Source organism: Lissotriton helveticus, chromosome 10 (assembly GCF_964261635.1).
Source record: "Lissotriton helveticus chromosome 10, aLisHel1.1, whole genome shotgun sequence".
Taxonomy (NCBI): domain Eukaryota; kingdom Metazoa; phylum Chordata; class Amphibia; order Caudata; family Salamandridae; genus Lissotriton; species Lissotriton helveticus.
Genome location: NC_136071.1, coordinates 419,782,339 through 419,796,640, shown reverse-complemented (window position 1 = coordinate 419,796,640; position 14,302 = coordinate 419,782,339). Strand labels below are relative to the sequence as shown.

General features: G+C 44.5%; 1 protein-coding gene and 1 long non-coding RNA gene across 4 annotated transcripts in view; one reads left to right on the top strand and one right to left on the bottom strand.

The window, feature by feature from the left end:
• The window catches only part of LOC144785304 (uncharacterized), a 222,178-nt gene extending 209,986 nt beyond the window's left edge, over positions 1–12,192 (bottom strand). For both annotated transcript variants that reach the window (XR_013601821.1, XR_013601822.1), the window contains exons 1-2: positions 10,462–12,192; positions 465–652 (exon numbers count right to left, since the gene is read on the bottom strand). This is a non-coding gene — a long non-coding RNA (uncharacterized LOC144785304). The remainder of the gene's footprint in view (positions 1–464; positions 653–10,461) is intronic.
• Positions 12,193–12,342: 150 nt separating this feature from the next.
• HMOX2 (heme oxygenase 2) overlaps positions 12,343–14,302 on the top strand; it is a 233,491-nt gene continuing 231,531 nt past the window's right edge. For both annotated transcript variants that reach the window (XM_078662904.1, XM_078662903.1), the window contains exon 1: positions 12,343–12,480. The gene's annotated coding sequence lies outside the window, so the exon portion shown is untranslated. The remainder of the gene's footprint in view (positions 12,481–14,302) is intronic.

Sequence of the window (14,302 nt, the reverse complement as noted above, 5' to 3'; positions counted from 1 at the left end):
CGGAGGGACCCTCCCTCGGAGGAATCTCCCCTAAAGGCTGACTTGCATGGGTGCTTGTTAGGGTAGTTTCTACAACATCATGTTCAACCTCACTCTGAGTCATTATGTAAATGTGGAACGTAATTCTGGACTTTGTATTTGCCATGTCAAATGATGTTACTTTGCAAGTTGTGTTTGCCAAGGTTTGTTATGAGAAAGCTTTCTTGGGATTGACAATGTTTGTTTCTTGAATTGCCAATGCTTGTTTCTCTTTTGGAAGTATCAAAGCTTCACACATCAAGACATGTGTTAGGCAGCATTTAGTTAACTCAGCACGTTGACTTAAAAGACAGTTAATCAGAGTCAGACACGTGCAAACTGAAATCCCCTGCCTCGTGAAGGAAAACCCCACCCTTCAGATTCCTATAAAACAAACAAAGCATACAAAGTTACAGACGCTTGTGTTCGTTTCCCTTCCTCCTCACCTGCAGTCCAGGATTCTTCGGATTCTTCCTCGAAGCCTGTTTCTTGAAGGACGCATTTCTCACAGCAGTTGCCAGGATAAAGGGGACAGGCAGCGCGCTGATTCTTTCAGATCCAGCAGCATTTCTCTTCCCAGCTGAAGACCGGAAAAGGAATCTTGTTCTTCCGGAGTCCCCTTGACAACGAGCTCCTACCAGAAACAAAAGGAGAAAGTAAGGTTGAAATATTTAAAGAAAAAAAAGCTCTTGAGAGCACGAACATCGCAGTAAGTGCCATTAAATTTTTTTAGTGGATTTAACCTTTGAAAAATATCGTGCATATATTTTGAGTAAAGAAAACTAATCCTTGGAAGCAAACTCAAAAGAGAAAGATTATTCTTTGTTTGGTCAAGCATGAAGAAGACTGTTTAACCCCTTCCAGGCTGATGACGAGCTGAGCTCGACATGAGCGTAACCTGCCGTGCGCTCATGACGAGCTCAGCTCGTCATGAACCGCGGGGTTTTTTAAATCGCCGCGCACAGTGGGAAAAGCCGCCGCAGCGATGCGGTTAAGCAATGTAAAGAGATTAATTTGCATACTGCTTGAGAAAGTAATGGCACAAATGGAAAAGGAAAACTAATTCAAGTTATACTGGAAGACAGCTTACAGTTTGTTAGAATTTGAAAAAACCTAATGGAGAATTACTGAGCTTGTAGTAAGTTTTAGAGGAAACAGTATTCAATAGGCTTTTTAAAGCTATGCTTTTAGAGTTGATGATGTGCTAATGTAAATACCTTGTGATTCATATATTGTTACAGAGACCTATGCTTTTGCCAAAACAAGAGCAAGGAGGTTTAGTTACTGAAACTGAAGTCTGGTGAAGTTTTAACCAGACATGAAAGGTACATTTACTTTATTATAGAACTATTTATTTTTGCACATTGAGATGTTGTGGTACTAATGTCCCCTTTATTGTGTTCTTTTCTTGGTCCTGCATAATAGAGACACAGACCTCACATGCCAAGATCTTCCTAGAGAGCTTGCAGATTATAGGAGTGTCTTTTTCAGTTTATTGTTTTATCCACTTCCCCCTTCCCTTGGGATTTTGATCTGGTGTGACTGTAATTAGTAATCAGTAATTCCGGATCAATTTCTATGGGGCAGACGAGAATAATCTCCACGTCTTTCAAGGTGAACCACCTGGATTTTCAGGTGAGTGAGGGCTTCAACAGTGCTTGATCCTTCCCCTTCCTGGGTCTAGCCCGCCTGGGGAGTGGGTCCGATTCCCCCCAGGGTTTTGGGGGCACTATGGTTCGCTTAGGCCTGCCTGCTGGCCCCCTCTGCCCATCTACTCTTTGTCTGAGCTCTGCAAGGCTCTGCCCCATTTGCTCAACCTTACCCCATCTCCTATCCATTGTCGCCATCCTACGCATCATAGATTCCAACATATGTTCCATGCGGGAACACTTTGCGCCACGTGTATTAGCTATAGCTCGTGAGACAACAATTTTGTAGGTAACTTATGCACTGAAAAGCAATATTACCGCAAACACAATGTTATCTGTACCTAAATTAGGTCTGTCACAGAGAACCTCCTCACACAGTTTGCCTGACCTGGAAACCTGTCCAGGTCCTTACCTGAGCACCGTAGGGGTACACAAACTGGCCGTAAGCACCACGCAACTGGGACGGCGCCACACCAGCTAACCTGGGTGTTGGGCGAGTAATCTCAAGCCCGGCGGCCCACAGAAGCAGTGAAATGCAGGCCTGTCTGTGACCTCTGATGACCGAGAAACACTCCTATGCGCCACTGCGAAGAGTCTGTGCCAACATGTATCCCTCCAACAATGGTCACAAAGCGATGCGATTTGCTGTGTCAACAACGCCTTCTCGCTGTCCCCCTGCACAGCGTGTAGTATTCAATTCGTCCTCCGCGCTACAAACGGAGCACTCAAAAGCTCATGCCCTCTCGCTACCAGGCGGGACCGGCTCTGGATTAAAGCTCCGATAATTCTTGTGACACAGAAACGCCGCCTGTGTGCTTCTGCCCTCCGTTGCACGGACTCCCACCACACCTGAAGGGGGAAAAGAAACAAAACAAGCCGCACCGACGCGTCTTCAGGGGGCGATCCTCACGACACCACAGAATCGCCTGCTGTTCCCCCGATGCTCCTGAGCCCGGCACGAGATGACAACCTAGACAGAGGGAAATAAAAGAAAAAGATTACAGCCTCCTAGAGGCTGGGTGGGGCAGACCGGGGAGCGCGGGTAAAAGAGGCCGACTTCCGCGCTCCCCGGCCTTTTAAACCCCCTTACTGGCCAGGCCGGTTCTAACCGCCCTGACCTCTGCTCCCCCAGTGACCCGGATTCAATTCAATCGCTTCCGGGCCACTTTGGAGTCCTCTTGGCCAATCCGTGAGTAGGCGCGCCCAACGCGTCATAATGAGGAGATGGGGCGCGCCCCACCACGGAGAGCAGGCGGGGGAAGGGGGGCCGGTGCCCCGCCATACTTACGGCAAGGCCGGCATCGGCCTCGCCTTTCTCTTCGTGTTCTTCTCTTGACCCGCGTTTCTTTACGATTTAAACTAGGGTTAATTCTAACTTTAATACAGGGCTTTAAGTGGGCTGGGTCTCACCAGTGTTGAGCACCGGCAGTTTATTAAAGGGGGCCTCGAAACGGGTCTCTATCAGGCTCTGTTTTGTGCCCTGGCATGGGTGGTCCGTTTTTTTCCGGACTGCAGTGACAGCAGGCACATCAATGTGCACATACTCACACTGCTTACTTCTCACTAGTGGAGAAGTTACCACATGATGTCATGCCAGGTGAGTGTTCTAGGGGAAGGGAAATTCTTTAATGAGAGTAATTTTCTCTCTGGATTTCCCTTCTCTTTTTGAAACTCAGGAGCAGCAACATTGTCGTGGTGTCACCAGGGCTGTAAGTGGAAGCTTTTTCAATACTATATACAAGCCATAGTTGCTGTGTATTTACCTTATTCAATTAACAACCATTGACAAAGCCAATAGTCCTGACTTGTTGTAGGTATGATGTTACTTGTTGTATCATATCCGGATGCAATGACAGAAACAGCAAAATACAAGTTGGACGGCACACTATGCTAAACACAGATTTTTAGCTGACGTGTTTTAAGCTACGCCCTTAATTATACTGGCCACGCCCCTTTATAAGAGCCCCCAGTTTTTTCATCATACTTAAAGTCCTGATTTAATAGGTATGATTTGCCATTGCATTTGTTTACATTTTGCCAAGTGAAATCATTTCATAGAACAGTGGAGTTTATCTTAATAAAATGTGCAGATTGGAGGTACTCAGAGCGAGGAGGGAGCAGCACTCATGCTCAAAATAAAAATCCCAAAACATTTTTTATACGTTCTTCATAGCAATGACCGTTATGCCAGAGTCATGACTGCCCGCATTTAAAAGCAGAGAACAGACGACTTCACAAAGTGGGCAAGTATGTCGCCCCATGCTAATTTCATTTTTTTTTTTTGTTTTATATAATGCGAACTGGACGCGAGGGTATCAGACCACTTTACATGAGCACCAGCTGCATTACAGACTGACACGTTCATTAGGTTGAGCCTAAGGGCAGCGTGCATGCGCTGCTCGCTCGGCGAGGCATGCTGTATTAGGGTATGTACTGGAAGCCCCTCCCACTCTCCACTCATATTTGTCATTGACATATGTCATTGTCCTTCATAAATGAAGGCTTCTGATTCGTTAGTAGGCTTGTTAGTCCCTCCTTGGTACCGCCTTGTCTGCATTTGTTAATGCCCATAACCACTGGACCTTTTACTTGGCTAGTTACACGGTCGGCGTTATATCTGGGTGAGCACTATTTTGTTTACTGACAATAGGCACAAACAATGGCAGCTGCTTTTTTGTTTGTATTTGTAGCCGTCCACCTCTTTTCGTATACAGCGCGATGCAAATCTAAGTTTTTAAGCAGCTGCCCCTTTTCCCCACAGTACTCACTCCACTATTGCCTTGCTTTTTAAAATTATTACAACATTTTAGAAGAACGCGGAGTCCGCTTCATGGACACCTCGTTCTTTCACCTTTTGTTATTTTTAAAAACAATTTGCATGCTGAGAACGACGCACGCTTTAGGGACAGCGCGCTCAGTTTATTTGTTTAGGTTTTTTTAATATATTGTTAAGCATGGCGCCTGCTTCAGGGACACCGCGCTGTTTCTTGCTTTTTTTTTTTACTTTAATGTTGAGCGCAGCGCCCGCTTCAGGGACACCGCGCTCTGTTTCTTTCTTTTTTTTTACTTTAATGTTGAGCGCGACACCCGCTTCAGGAACAACGCGCTGTTTCTTTTTTTTTCCTACTTTATTGGTGAGCATGGTGCCCGTTTCATGGACACTGCGCTCTACAATACAATAGGTCTTGCTTTTGCTACAGTTTGACTTATTGCGATTGTAAATGACAATGCATTTTAATGTTATACAAAGCATTGCCATTTGCAATGCCAATAGGTCAAAATATCCGTATTGCGAGACCTATTGCATTGTAAAAGCTTGTTTATTTGTTTACTGTCCTGTTCTCCACTCCCACCAGATTGCCACAGCCCATGAGCGAAACTTATTCAAGTCAAGTCAAGTCAAATTGATCTTTATTTCGGTGATAACCATAAAAGATGTTGCATATAAAAACATTATTAAAAAACATTTTATGAATACACATGCAATATGACAGCTCATTATATAGATCAAAAAGTTTATATAAACAATTTAAGAATAAATAAGAAAGTTTAAAAAGAATGCTATACAATTAAAAAAAGGGATTGGGCAAAGGCTATACAAGGCTATCTGTTTTGTAGCTGAGAGTGTTGGTAGACTTAATATAAGACCATTGCCTCCGCCATACAGCATGCCAGAAGCGTGATAACGAGGATACTAATGGATAGAGGTATCAGATTTCAATACTCTATAGGCATCCTTGTAATGTGCGAAGCCTAAGTTGCGGCATACTTGTACAAGCCAGCCTTTCCTAATACATTTGTATGTTGGGCAAAAAAACAGAACATGGGTTTCATTTTCAATTGGAGCACCACAGGTTCGACATTCAGATGAAGTGTTAAGGGACCATTTTGCAGTCACGGCCCTGAGAGGGAGGGTACCGAGCCTGAATTAGACAAAGTTTTCTTGCTGACCATGGTTCAATATAGTCCAAGAAATCCTCGAATTTATACTCCATTTTGATATAAAAAAATTCTGAGGTCAGTCTGCCCGTCCCGCGGATGTGTGTAACAGCCAGTCTGTTTGCCCTATACAAGGTGACCAAGTCAGTATGTGACAGGTTGGAAACGGCTAATTCTAGGTTGTGCCAGAAAGCTGGGATACCGAGAATTACACTCATATTTTTTATATGAGCGAACCAAGGTATTCCAGCAGTACCAGGTAGGCCCAATAATTGTTTGACTTCGTTTTTGTAGCAGGCCAACTCCGGCGTTACCCAGAGCCTACGCCAATAGAGTAATGCCCTCAACGCAACTTCATCTTGTACAGATCTAATGCCAAGATCCATTTTAATAGGAATTGAGGGAGTACTGGTCGGAGGGGCCAGTAGGGATCTAAAAAATGAGTTTTGAGCTGTGGAGATATCCTTGATCTTAGAATGGCCCCATAGTTCGGCCCCATATAAAATTGCACCCCGAGCTTGAGCTCTATAGATTTCCATGATGGGGGCAATGGGTTTTATGGTAGAGGTCTTGTGGGTTTTAAGGATACCACCACATAACTGAGTAAGGCGTAACTTTGCCTTAGCTAACTGGGGACGCCAATCCATATTATCTGTTAGGGTGACACCTAAATATTCAAAAACGGTTACCCTATCTAGGGGAACACCATTTAGACGGGGGCTCGGACAGAAAGATTTTGGGGGGTTGCAAATCATATATTTAGTCTTTTGTGTATTGATTTCCAAACCTCTCACTTGGCAAAATTCAGAAAAACTATCCAGGGCACGTTGAATTCCCATCGGGGACTTTGACAACAGGAGGGTATCGTCCGTGAACATTAGCGCCACCACCTGTTCGTTATTGAGTTTGGGGGCGTCAATGTCTTTGGATCCCCTTAGGTGAGTGATCAGTCCATTTACGTAGAGGGGAAAAAGTGTGGGTGCCAGAACGCACCCCTGCCTGACTCCTCTACTGACGGGGAACCTAGATGTAAAATTGCCCGATTTGCCACTCTTAACTTGAGCAAAATTGTCTAAGTGCAATCTCTGTATGACTCCAAGAAGGGGAGGGGGAAGCCTCATTTCAAGAAGTACCGCCCAAAGAGTTTGTCGAGGTACCAAGTCAAAGGCGGCCTTAAGGTCAACAAAAATTAGGTAGAGGCTGCCACCCTCTACCCTCACGGTTTTCCAATAAAGAAGTAGTAGTCGTAAAAGTTGGTCCAATGTGGAAGTTTTCTCCCTAAAGCCCGCCTGGTATGGGCTGAGTATCTGTTGATCCTCAATCCATGCCTGAACCCTGAATAAGATGATACGGGAAAAGAGTTTTTGACTGAGATCTATCAAACTAATTGGTCGGTAATTGACTGGGAGAAGTGGGGAGCCCTTTTTAAAAATTGGTATTATTTCTGCGCCAGCCCATGTCCCAGGGATGGGTGCGCCGTTGATTATAGCATTAAACAATAGCAAAAAGTAGGGGATCCATATTTCGGGTTGATCCTTGTAGAGGTCCCCAGGGATTTTATCTAAACCGGGGGCTTTGCCCAGCGGTAACTTATTTATGGCTAATTCCACCTCATTAAATGTTATAGGAATTGTACTCTCCTTTGGATAAATAAAATCCTGGTTAGGGGAGGTTAGAGGTGCATAAAGTTTCTGATAGTGATCTATCCACTGTTCCGGTGCTATATTAGGATCGTCTGCCACTAGGCCCCATTTAGTGTCTGAGTTAACTATAGCCCAAAAATCCCTCATATCCCTTTTATTTAGGGCCTCTTTAATACTTTCCCACTTTTCTAATTCCCACGTTTGTTTTGCCTCCCTTATCACTTCTTTGTAGTCAGTTCGCCTAGACGTCACCAAGGTCCTATCGCCACTTTTTAGAGACTCCAAAAGTGCAGATTTGGCCCCCTTGCATTTAGAGTTGAACCATGTAAAGGCCTTCTGGGTTTTTCTTGGGTTAGATATCACAGGATTAAAGAGGTCGGCTAGGGTAGTCACCAAATTCATAAGTACCTGGGTGATGGAAATCATCCTCCTTTCTTGGTTCTCGGCATGGGCAAGAGAAAGGTTGGAGAGTGCTTTACAGATGGCATTATAAGTAGATGTCATTTTCTCCGGGGATTTACTAATCGTCGGCCATTTTAAACGTCTCCTGTCATTAGTGAGAAGGGGAGGGTTAGGAATTGCCTCATTGAGCTGGTTACGGGAGTTGGATAATGGAAGCCTAAAGAGGAGCGTTAGAGCATTGTGGTCACTGTCTTGACGGACAGTAACCACAAAATCTTCTAGAGAATGCCAAGCTCTTGCCTAGATCAGAATATGGTCGATGCAGGAGTTCCTGCCAGGGCAATTGTAAGTAGGACACCCAAGTAAGTCGGACTGTGCACGACCATTACAAGCTCTTAAGGAATGTGCGAGGGTCAGGGAGTTAATTTGGATTACAAGAGGGGTCCATGCCTTAATCGGTGGAATCGAGAGATCTGGGATGGACCACTGATCATCCTCCTCTCTAGAGATGCTTTCAATTATACCAGGTAGCGGTTCAAACTGGCAGTTGAAATCGCCGGCCACAATCAATGAACCCTTTCCCACTACAGAGTGTAGAAAATCATCCAGCACAGCCACTATGGGTGATTCGCTCCCTAGTCTAGTAGGGCGAGAGTAGACATTGACTAGGATCAGGGTAAAATCACTAGGGAATATTAATACTAGACATTGTAAGTCTATTGTAGGGGTGGTGATTTGGGAGACTACGCAGCCCAGATGGGACGCGATAAGGATAGATAGACCCCCAAATGGTCTCCCTCTAGGGCCAATAAGTGCTAAATTATTCACCGCGTGGAACCCCTGCTTAATTAACTCTTGCCTTGCCCATGTCTCTTGTAGTAGACAAATGTCATATTGGTTGATAAATTGGTTCCAGTCCGGACAATTTACCTTTTTTGAAATACCCGCCACATTCCATGACAGAATTTTAAGTTTAGACGTAAGTGGGTCTATCAAGCTCCTGCTAGTCCGTTGTGTGCTTATTAGAGGATGGAGGTGCTGAGAAAGATTATGAGGATTATCCTGGCCCTTAGTGGGAGAGGAGGTAGCCGTGATTGAACAGGCTAAAGAATGACAGGGAGACGTTAACAGACCATTGGCAAAACTCTTAGGGCAGAGAACAATAATATGGGAGTCGCCCAAAGCTGGGCAGATCGTGGAGTATCTAGGCAAAGATTTGTTGATATATGTTTAGTGATTATAGGTGATACTCGGCTAACAATAGGAATAGGTGGTACTAGGTCATCCAGTCAATCGACATCCTCTAAGGGAGCAAAGCGATTATTCAGGGGAATACAAAAAGAAGTCAGGTCTTGGTAGTGCCTTAGGGGCGATGAGATCGTACGACACCCAGGGTTGACACTCTAGTAGAGCTAGTCTCACCTAAGCTATTGCTAGGGGGATAAAAAGATCCAAGATTGGATGCAGTTATAGAGGTGGAAATTTCCCGAAGAGGTACCAATTGGGTAAGGATTCTTTTTGCGAGATGACGGTCTCTAAAATTAATAATCACGCAATCACCATTAATATTTTTTTCTGTAGGGCCCACCCAGGCGACTCTCCTTACCATCAGAATTTGATTGGCTAGCTCATATGGAATTTTTTTATGCTTAGCCAGCCAAAATAAAACTTTGTTGCGAAGATCCAACTGGGTCTCCCTCAAAGTGTTTGAGAGTATGGGGATACCTGTGAGTATAATCACATAGGGGGAGGCTGCAGGTGGAAGATCTATCGTCAGAAGAATTCCAGGAAGTAGATCGTTGCTGAGACTAGAGTGATTCCTTTGGATAGAAGTTCCATTTACGGGTGCACTAGTTGGGTCATCGATCCTTGTGTGGGTACTATGATTAGTAGAATGAATATCTATTTGTTGATTGGATATTCGAGGGACTTGTTGGGGAACATTAGTGATTACATGAGTGATACTAGAATTATTATTCTGGGGTTGCGCATTTGACGATGGTTTGGCCAAAGTGGATTTAATGCTTCTCTCAACAGTCCCCAGCCCATTCCCAGAGCTTTGCAGTATTGGACAATTTCGATCCATTTCAATGGTGGAGGTAGTTTGTAAAACTGATGTGGGGGGAGGACAGTGGTGTGTTATAGCAAGATCTTTAATAAGTTTAAGGATTGGGGCCACCTCCTCTTTAATAATTGCCCTACACTGGGCAACTAAGTCAGATAGTAATGTATCTATCCAAGGAGGGTGCGTAGAGTTAGGTGGAAGGGACAGGGGTATGGTAGTTGGGGATGGGTTACCTCTTGACTGGCTGGAGCTTGTTGTCAGCTTCCCCTTAGCCTTTCTATATCTGGGCTCACCCTTGCTCCCTGTTCTTTTTTTCCCCAGTAGTCCGACCTATAACATTGGTTCCTCCCCATATATCGCTGGGATGTTGGGTTGGGTTGGAGGTACCAGCTCGAGAAGGAAGGACCTCGCTAAAGGTTGGAATCTCATCAACGGTTAACTCAGTGTGAGGGTAAGTGGGTGCCAGAAGTGATAAATCTGGTGTTATAGATAATCTGTGTTCAGTATTCGCTATTTCGGTATTTACTGCACCAATTGCTTTTTGAAGCATTAGGTCTATAGCGGTGACAGGTTTTGTAGCAGAAGAATTAATTTGGACTCTAGGGAGCTTAGTTGCACAAGCTCTTTTCCCTTGGATGCGTTTAGGGGGATTTGGTTGGGTCATTTTGTGCAGTCAAATTCAAGGAAACAGTGTGTTACAGAGTCCCGGATTTAGAATTTAGAGTCAGTAGGAAATCAACAGTACCTTAGGCCGATTATAGGAAGGCCCTGATCCAAGTGTAAGGGAGGTGGCCCAGCCCAGCCTCTTCCGGGCGATGACGGGCAAGGACGGGCCCGCCCTTGGCCCGGGCTTCGCCCGCACGCGTCCCGCGCTGCGGGAAATGCAGGCGGATCTTGTAGGTTGGTGGTTGCCTCTTAGAGATGTCACAAGGTGGCGCCTTGGCTCAGGATGCTGGGGAATGTAGTCCCCCTTTGGGAACTCCGGCCGTTTCCCTCACGGCACTTAGTGTTAGTAGCTGGTCCCCTCGCTCCCACCGGAGCCTCGCAGCAACTGCCGTTCCCCTCACGGCTGGCGACCAGAGTGCTGATTGGTGTCCCCGTCCACCTCTTTTCGTATACAGCGCTATGCAAATCTAAGTTTTAAAGCAGCTGCCCCTTTCCCCCACAGTACTCACTCCACTATTGCCTTGCTTTTTAAAATTATTACAACATTTTAGAAGAACGCGGAGTCCGCTTCATGGGCACCTCGTTCTTTCACCTTTTGTTATTTTTAAAAACAATTTGCATGCTGAGAGCGACGCTCGCTTTAGAGACAGCACGCTCAGTTTATTTGTTTAGTTTTTTTTAAATATATTGTTAAGCACGGCGCCCGCTTCAGGGACACCGCGCTGTTTCTTTCTTTTTTTTTTACTTTAATGTTGAGCGCAGCGCCCGCTTCAGGGATACCGCGCTCTGTTTCTTTTTTTTTTTTTACTTTAATGTTGAGCGCGACACCCGCTTCAGGGAGAACGCACGGTTTCTTTTTTTTTCCTACTTTATTGGTGAGCATGGTGCCCGTTTCATGGACACTGCGCTCTACAATACAATAGGTCTTGCTTTTGCTACAGTTTGACTTATTGCTATTGTAAATGACAATGCCTTTTAATGTTTTGCAATGCCAATAGGTCAAAATATCGCTATTGCGAGACCTATTGCATTGTAAATGCTTGTTTATTTGTTTACTATCCTGTTCTCCACTCCCACCAGATTGCCACAGCCCATGAGCGAAACTCATTAGTTTTGCCAATGATTGTTTAAAACTACACTGGTGAAAGGTTGTGTTCCACGATTTGGCAGTATTGATTTTACAGCACCCAATGATGAGGTGTTAAGAGAAAATCCTAAACTGGACTCTAGACTTAAATCAACACAGCGATCATTTCACGATAAAACATGGACATATAAGGAAAATTGGAGAAAATTAAAAATGAAACTATGGGGTCATTTCTGTTGATTTTTTAACGTATTGAGAAGTATTTGTTAGCTATTAGATTGCGGTTATATGGAGCAGCCCACTCACTTGACATGGACACAATTGGCAATCTCTGCTAATATAAAACGGTTTGACGCCTCGTCAGGTGCAGGAAGCGCTATAAGAATACAAAATATGTCTCAAGTGCGTGCGCACAAACCACCGTGGCCTCTAAACCTCCCGTTCCATATGTTGCGGACCGCTAGCGAGTACTGAACAGACCTGGTTCGAGACCGCGTTGAGAAAGAGTGACCGGGCTCAATCCTCGCTCTCGCTGAGCACCGTGGATCAGACTAGTTCAAACGGCTACCAACAACCACTCCCCACTACTTTGAGATCCAGAATACCGTCCAGTACGCTAATAACTCGTATCATAGCCCCCCACCCTAATAACTCGTATCATTGGGGCCCCCGACGAAAGAAGGCACAGACCACAACTAAATTGAACAACACCAAGCAACTGTTGGAGGAGTATGGGAGAGCTTTTGCCTGTTCAACGTCCGGATCCACAACCAATCACCGATTCCGTCATTCTATGGAGAGCAATGTGATTGGCTTTGCTGAGGAGACATAAATACTCCAATCCTAGGTCAGTTTACGCCTCAGTAGTACCTCCCCACACACAGACTGCTCACAGAGAAAGTTCAGAGACAGTATTGGTTGTTTTGTGATCCGGAAGCTCTAGCATTGGAGATTAATGTCACTTGTTAAACGACCAACAACGGACACTAGACTGATTCACGGACGAACCGTGTAAGTTACATTTGATGGGTTGTTGTGTTAGTTAAGGCGCTGTAGGTTAAACTTCAAGCTTTACGTGACAGACGAGTGGGGAGGAATTTTTCGTGCTGCATTATTTTCGTTTTATCAATATTATTGTGATGCCGTCTTAATTCGAGGAAGTTGAGAGGCTGCCTATTTGGCACAATTATTTTGAAGGACACAGTTTATTTTAATAGTGTTTCTGCTTGACAGTGTAAATGCGAGGAAGTCGAGAAGCTGCGTACGAGCTCAGTAGTTCGAATACTGGGCATTCTGCTCGTCTCTGCACATCAGGACATTTATTTATGCGTTTTTATGTAGCGCGAACTCTACCCGGTGTCGGAGAGCTTTACAATAGAACGAGTTACATTACATAAGGACTTCAGAGTTCATGAATGATATCAATTATACGAAACAAGTACGGTCTAAACCCGCATAAGAAGAGTAGTAAGCAGGGCACAAATCGTAAAAAGAAGGGGGGGGGGGGACTAACCAGGTTAGTCAGTATTCAAGTGAAATCATGACACGTTCCATCACAGCGCATGATGGCATGACATTGCACTTGACATCCCACAATGACATCACATATTAAGACCTTACACCAATGTTCATCAGGTATATCACGAGTACATTTAAGCACATAATGAGATTTAACAAATGAGATTTGGTGTTGGGTTTGTGCCAAAAAAGTGATGCAATCTTGAGGCAAAATCTGGGCCTAAACTAATACATTAATTTTTTTAAACCCTGCCATGAAGAAATTGGCCACAAGGAGAAGCATGGAAGTAGATCTATTATGCTTAATTGGTTGCAAAGTCTACATTTTAAAATATTTGATTGGGTTAAGGAATCTGCTGTGAAGGTGCCAAGTAAATCTCATGGAATAGTAATAATGGTGAGATAACTCTGGTAGTTAATGCCCTTTCTGGAGAGTTATGTGTTTTGTGAAGTCACAGATTTGAATCAAAGTAGTAAAGAAGGTAAATGTGTCTCCTGCAAAGCACATCATCTAACATGCAGATGACACATTTTTATTTTGTGTAGATAGTAAAGTGGGTTACTGCTTTTAACACAGATCCTTTTGACACCTGCAGTTCATAAATTGTAGTCCTTCTAAAAGATCACAGATAGGTATGAAGGACATGTGACTCCTACACCTTGTAACCATCACTGTCTCATGTAACTCATCTTGTTGATTAACTCGTGCATAATTAATTGTCGATGTATAATGTGTATGTTTCATAAAGAGCTCTGACAGCCTGCATTGGGTTGCATAGCGCTATAAAAGAAATAAGATAGTGCTATTAAAATTATTTGTGTAAATACTGGGAAAGACCAACAAACCTGACATTCTTACAGTGCACGCATCTATTATATATAGGGACTGAAGAAAGGCAAAAGCTGCCTCTCTTAAGTGCTTTTGAAGAGATAACAAACTGTGTGTGCCTTTGTTTCCCTCCGTGGCATTTACATTTAACTGAGAGGTTCCCTTCCAGGCCGCCTCCAGTCAGGATATTCAAACAAAAGGAGGCCTGATGGCCCCTTAACTTTGGCCCATCTAGAGGTGGAAAAAGCTCCCTCCACTTTGCTTCTGGAAATCAAAAGCAGACAACTGCAGGCAGGTGCTGCTTAGCGTGTCCCGGTGTCTGAAAATTACACCAGGACACGTTTTCAGCATATTTCTGTGTGGCCCAACTTCTTGGCAAGGGGGACGGCATCCACCCTGAGAACAGAGTGGGTGGACGCCGTGCACCTGCGTGGACCCCCAACTTGTGCCCTAGTAGTAAGTTCTCATGTCTACCACAGATACTAG